Source organism: Manis pentadactyla, chromosome 13 (assembly GCF_030020395.1).
Source record: "Manis pentadactyla isolate mManPen7 chromosome 13, mManPen7.hap1, whole genome shotgun sequence".
Lineage (NCBI taxonomy): Eukaryota > Metazoa > Chordata > Mammalia > Pholidota > Manidae > Manis > Manis pentadactyla.
Window position 1 is genome coordinate 20519527 of NC_080031.1, and position 6601 is coordinate 20526127.

The window sequence follows — 6601 nt, forward strand, 5'->3', positions numbered from 1 at the left end:
AAGGAAGATTCCTAGTGATTGAAATAAGGTTTGGGGATTATCTGTAATTTTTACTTTTTTCCATTTTCTTCCTGATTCATAAATCTGGATTTTTCAGTTTTTTTAAACATTTTGAATCATATATGAGAAAACAAGGTTAGATCATAAAATGGGCCATATTACTAATTTTCAATGTTGTTTCTCTGAAAAGCTATTTGGGACACCAAGTATATGTGACATGTCCTTCATAAATAAGCATGAAAGGCTTATCGTTTCACTGATTCTGAATCACATAGAAAATAATAGAAACACTCTTACTGATTGCTTGTTCATTAGGAGACTCTCACAGTGCGAGAAACAATGAGCCCTCTCTGGGGGAGGACCTGTCCTCTCTGTGGTCTTTCATAGGGCACCTCCTCTGGGATGGAGGGGGCAGGAGTTCTTGGCTGCTTTCCCAGTGTGAGCGAGGTCTTATGCATGAGTCTGTGTCTTGTTAAGCATTTTCCCAAAGCTCACCACACGATCCATGTTTTTCAAAATGTTACACTTAGAGCAATGCAGTATGGACTGCTTGACTTGTCATGGATTCTTAGACATCTCGTTGTCTCTGGAGGTATTTTCCTCCAGATCATGGCTTGAATTCTAACAATTACATTCCAAATCGATTATTTTTAATGCTTGAATTTCAGCACAGAAAGCGTTCATGACCACTTGTCATCATTGATGTGTTCCATGAATAGGAGTCTCCCTGTCAGGAGGCGGATCAAGGTCAGTCCTGGAGGCAGTAAATGCCTGATGGTTAAGAGCCCAGGTTCTGGAGTCCAAATGACTCAGGCTCGAATCCTGACTCAACCACCTAACAGCTGTGTGGTGCTGGGCAAGTCAGCACCCAGAGCCTCAGCTTCCTCATCTGTAAGGTGGGGTTCATCATAGCACCTACCTAGGAGGGCTGTGGTGAGGACTCCAAGAGCTAATGAAGATAAAAGCGTGCATCCCCATGCCTTTTGCAGGTAAGTGCACTGAAAGGTCAATTATTGATACAGCTAGGATTAGTAACAATATCCACACGTCTTGGATGAAATGGGCTGGAAGTTGCCTTAGAGTTCAGGATGTTTCTAGATCAGAGCTGGAAGGACTAGGGTTAAAGTACAGTCTGGCAGTGAGTGAAAATGAAGGAATCCAGAGCCTCATCAGTGGTGGTGATGTATCTGAAGAATTGAGGCATGGGTGGACCTTGAGTCTAGAGACAGGAGGCTCTGGGAGCAGGTGCTCTGTGTGTCTCCAGCACTCCAGAAAGGGAGGCAAGAGCATTTCTGACCTCTGGAATAGAGAGGCATTTTCTCTCTAGGACCCTTCCTTGCTAAGGCCACAGTTTTATGACAGATTCGGCTTCCCAAGAACCCTGTTATCCACAGACAGGTTACTAGATAGAGAGTATGCACATTGTAGCAGCGGAAAATGATGATGGCCCCACTGTAGTCATTCTTTTAACTACTCAGCCTCTTCTGGAGTTAAGGCAATATGAATTAGTGCCTCAAACTAGTTGATCCCAGTGCATTGATGAGGCAGAATGTCTGCTCCCCCATAGTTGATCCACAGGCCTTGGACTAAAATGATCACCCACTTTTCCCCAATTCACACTCACTAGGTACAGCCTCCAAGAGGCCTGCCTGTCATCCTAGCATCATCTTTGGCTGATCTCAACCCATCTGCGAAACCTACATCCAAAGCAGATGCTGACAACACATTTGGACTTTGGAGGCTTGAGTATGATGGAAAATTATATGCTATCTCCAAGACTGCATAACAATTTTTTAGATAGGAGATCATTTTTATAAAGATCCCATATTAATCAGGTGGATCAAAAGATATAATTTTGATGATTAATTAATTTAAGACCTCCTTATCCTGTGTGTCCTGTTTTGGCCCACTTAGTGGATCACTCAAATTCAAACCTTAAGAAAGAGGTATCCTGGGAGGTGCTCAGAGCTTGCGGACTTTTGTTTCTGAGCTGTCCTTGTCATTGGCAAGCCCCACTCCCACCTTCTGACCTGCTTGCTTGGTGTCTTTTCACCCTCTCTGCTCCCCACTCTGATTGGTGCACATACACATTAAGTGCCTTCTGGTTTTTTAAGATTTGGCCCTTCAAGACCAGTCTTTCTTCTTTTCATCTTGATATAGTTACACCCCCAGAAAGATCACTTTTCCAACCCTACGGACAGCTGGCCAGACTGCCCCAGCCAAAGGGGTCCTGCCTCATGGGTCCCTTAACCACAGCCAGAAGGCTCCTGGGCAATGAAAGAGGAGTTTACACAGGTAGCAAAGGGGCTTTAGCCCATGCAACCACTCAGAGGTAAACGTACATGATTTTACAAGTGTACAAAAATGTAATTCATGCTTAATGAAAAAGGCTTTGAGAATAAATACTATAATTTGGTGGGGGGGATGTAGGGTGATGCCTAAACATGTTTTGCACCAGCTCTTTTTAAGATTCTCTTATATGTTAATAAGTACTTCCTAAATACAAGTGTGCTTTTGGATACTCCTTGCCCATCTGAAAAATTTTCAGCTTCCTTTTCATCTGAAGATGGCAGACTCACCCATATATGTCTAGAGTTTGCAGAAGTACTTTCACATACAGCCATTCACCTGATCTTCTCAAACACTGTATAGACTGGAGTGTTGACAGGTACACCCACATCCTCTAGACTTTGACAGCAAGAGTCTCAGCCCCTGTCCTCTTAGCGAGTATTTGATTCTCTCTTGGGTAGGAAAAGGGCACACTAAGATGGTCCAATATTCCGTATAACCGATTTTTTTTTTAAACTTTATGGGTGTACAAAGAATTTCCATGCAGTGCTGTTTTGAATAATGACTCTGATTTGGAACATCGCTATCTAGAACCATCCCACAGACTCCATGTCATGTAGGAGAGGCCATGTCCTAACAAGAGCTTCCAGGGCTTCTGGCATCTTTGGAAAGAATAAGGAGCTCAAGATCAAGTTTGCTGTGAGTTCTGCACTAAAGTGCTTCTATAAGAGCTATGGTACAGGGTTTTAGTTTTTTTGGTTGTGTGTGTGTGTGTTTGTTTTTAAGCCTATATTCTGGATTCTGTAGACCTGGGTTCAAGTCTTTGTTCTCCTATGACACTTTTGGGAAAATCTTTAAACTTTTGTGAGCTTTAATTCCTTATATACCAAATGTGGATAATGAAAGTATCAAACTCATAGCATTTTTGTAAGGATCAAATGAGATAATATACTTCATAAACTACAAAGTATCATAGAAATATCTATCTTTATTATTATAGGAGACTCCAGGGTTGGTTCTCTTTCCTTAACAATTGCTGCACGGTTCGTTTTTTAAAGGTGAGTAAATGTAGATGCCAAAGCTTCACCTGAAATTGATTTTGACAATAGCTGTTGAACATTATGTCCTGGGAAGGCTCTGAACTTAAGGTCCTCAGAATTCTGCCTCTTATCTACCCTTAAGTCCTATTTTCTTAAAACTCAATAAATCCCATCACAGCAGACTGCTCTGCACACACCTCACGGTCCATTTGCTTTCCTCCTGTATGAGTCAGCTGAGTCCCTGAAATATTAGGCTTTGAAAAGGAGACACCATATGAGTCATGTAACAGGTGCCAGAAAGTGAAAAGTCACAAGGGAGCCTTTGAGAACTGGCCAAAGCCTCCCAGACTTCCCCGGCACTCTTCCCCAGGAACACCAGACAGCAGCTCCCGGGATTATGTTTCTGGAAGTCCTTTCAAGTGTGGGGCTCCCTAGGACATTTGTCGATCAGGCACAGGCAGGTGTTCCCTCTCACTGCATCTAAAGTACACTTCCAGGGAATGGAGTTCCAGAAGTGAGGAGTCCGCAGGCTCCTCAGAGGTCAAAGGGGAGGGTGCTCCCGGAGCAGAGGAGACCTGAGTTTACTCCGTGTGAGTCATGGCATCTTTTCCAGATGTCATCATTGGTGTATTTGCAAAACAAGAAGAAAGGGATGGACAGGACCATCTTTAGAATCTTGCTAAACTGCAGGTAATAAATGTTTGCTTCTTAACAAGTACTTTCAGATCATTGAGTCACAGAAATTCTGATCAAGTTTTTTCGACTTGTCTCTCCTATTTGAGGGTTTACCAAAAGTCAGAGAAATCCCCTGGGACATTATCTGGCAGGACAGTGAAACATCATTGTCATTATTATTATTATTATTAGCATTTCTTCTTCCAGACTTGCAAAATTAATTAGCAGGGTTACCGTTTGATGAGCCAACCTGAGAGCATTTAAGAAATGCTGTAATACTCTTTGATCTCAGTAACTCCCCCAGCAGCTCACTGTGTTGCCAGAAATCTCACCCTTAGGCCCTCTTTGTTTCCTATGAAAATACAGAGTCTGAGGAGAGTTAGCACATGGTGTCAATACTAGCAACTGGCAACAAATGAGCTTATGAAATCCTTCCCACTAGCTGGGACAACTCCCTCTCACGGTGCTTGTATGGGGAGTTAGGACATGTGGTGGAGACACCGCCTGGGGGGTAGCGGGGGCTTGTCTTAGACCTGTAGGCCAGAGCCTTGCCCCAAGAGCTCTTCGTTGTGAGGGCTGGGGGAAGAGCGAGGTGCTTTCAGAGATCTTAAATGTGACGCCAGCAAATCGCTGTCTACATGTTGAATAGAAGATCCACCCAAATTAGATCAAAGTAGAAGCATACACCTGAAAGAAGTGACAAGGCTCTTGGGCCTGTTGCACATGCGGCCAGCAGTGTGTGTGCTGGTTAATGTCGAGCAATCAGCTTTCTCAGGGCAGAGGCGGAGCACCCTGGTTTGTAATGTGTGCTACTTTCTCTGGTATAAATTCTCCCACCATGGCTGATTCAAGCTTCCAATAAGACCTCATTGAAAGCAAAGTAGGAAACAGATGCCCACGACCTGCGTTCCTGAGCTGGCTCAAGCTGGTGGCCACCCTGCCGACCCCCAACTGCATGATCCAGGTGAGTGCATTATGTCATACGGCTGTTGCTCATGCTAAATGATGCAAAGCAGTCAGGTCCACTGCCTCAGTGCCGCAGATGTCAGGCTGGGCTGCTGGAAGCTGGAGTTACTTTGGCTTTTCATGGAACAGAAACACCCCTGCACCTCCACAGCTTATCCATCTACTCCAGCCAGCCCAGTGCCTTTCTGAGACTTCACTTTCTTTACAAAGCTGCTTATGGTGAGCATGTTGATGATGTTTAAAGTAGATGAAGATGTCAATTCAAAGGGTTTCTATGTTTAGAAACTGTGACTTGACCCAGGTGCCTTCTAGTAGTAGCAGTTGTACAGCCTTGGGCATGGTGAGAGGCTGATACCAGACACTTAGGCCTCAGAGTCAAGGCAGCAGGCTGTGGACCCAGAGTTCCAGGAAGTGGAGGAGAAATCCTCCTCGTCCTGAGGCTCGCGGTGACGGCAGCAGAACCCGGCCAATGGCATAGACCAGAGGACACGACAGCTGGGAACCTGAACGGGTCAATGATCCTTCTGGCCAAGGCTCGTCCTACTGGGCCCAGAGCCACAGTGCGAAGGACAATTCCCATTCTAGTTTTATGAGTTTGAGCAAGTCATTTAACCTCTCTTTTGCCTTCATTTCCTCGCCTATAAAATGGGATAACAAGACCTTTTTTATTTACTTCAACAGAGTTATTGTGGGGATCAAATGAGAAAACAGATATGATCATGCCTTATAAACACAAAGGCATTATTATTCACCATGGTTATCCCAGGGTTTTATGGAAGGGAGAAGCAAGGGTGTAGGAAACCGGATGAGCCCGAGGAAGGACACTGCACAGTCTCCAGAAACCGGATTTGCTGTTTATGTGATTTGGGTGGTACCATTTTCATAATGGTAACAGTAATAGCTCAAATTTATTAAGCATTTATGTTCTAGACATTCTACTAAAATGCATTAATTTTTTTAAAAAGGACGTTCACAGGGGAAGGCACCAAGAATCAGGAGGGTCAACAACAACAAGGGTGCACAGCAGGTGTCCTTGTGTCTTAACACACCGCATCCCTCCTTAGAGCCCAGTCAGAGCCAGCCAAGCTTTCTCTGACAAGGGAATGTCTCTCAGCTCAATATTTTAATAAACGCCTTTGATGCTGCCTTCAGACATTCTCCCTCAATCCCACAGCAGGCAGGGCTTTGCTAGGAGTTGGGAAACATGGATCTTTAGAATTTTTTGTGTCATCCAGAGATTAGAATGGGTATTTATCATTGGGTTTTCAATGTAAATATTTTTTCCTTAGAGTCTGAAAAAAAAATCTAGTGAAATAGTATTAGGTTTATCAGATAATGTTGCAAAATTTAGAATTTTTGGTTAATATTCATTTGTTGAGCACTTCATGTCCACCAGGTTGTTTATTAGACATAAAGGATAGACCAGAAATACAGTGTGTACTTGTACAGACTGTGGTTGGGGAGAGGGGGAGAAGACTGATAAATATAATAAGGCACACAAACAGCAAACATCCTTAATGTATATACATTACCCAAAAATGCCTAAGAAGAACACTGTTGCCAATTTTTTGTTTATATAAAGCCAGTTTATCTCAGTTTACCTTTTTGCAAAGTATGACTTTATAGAAAGG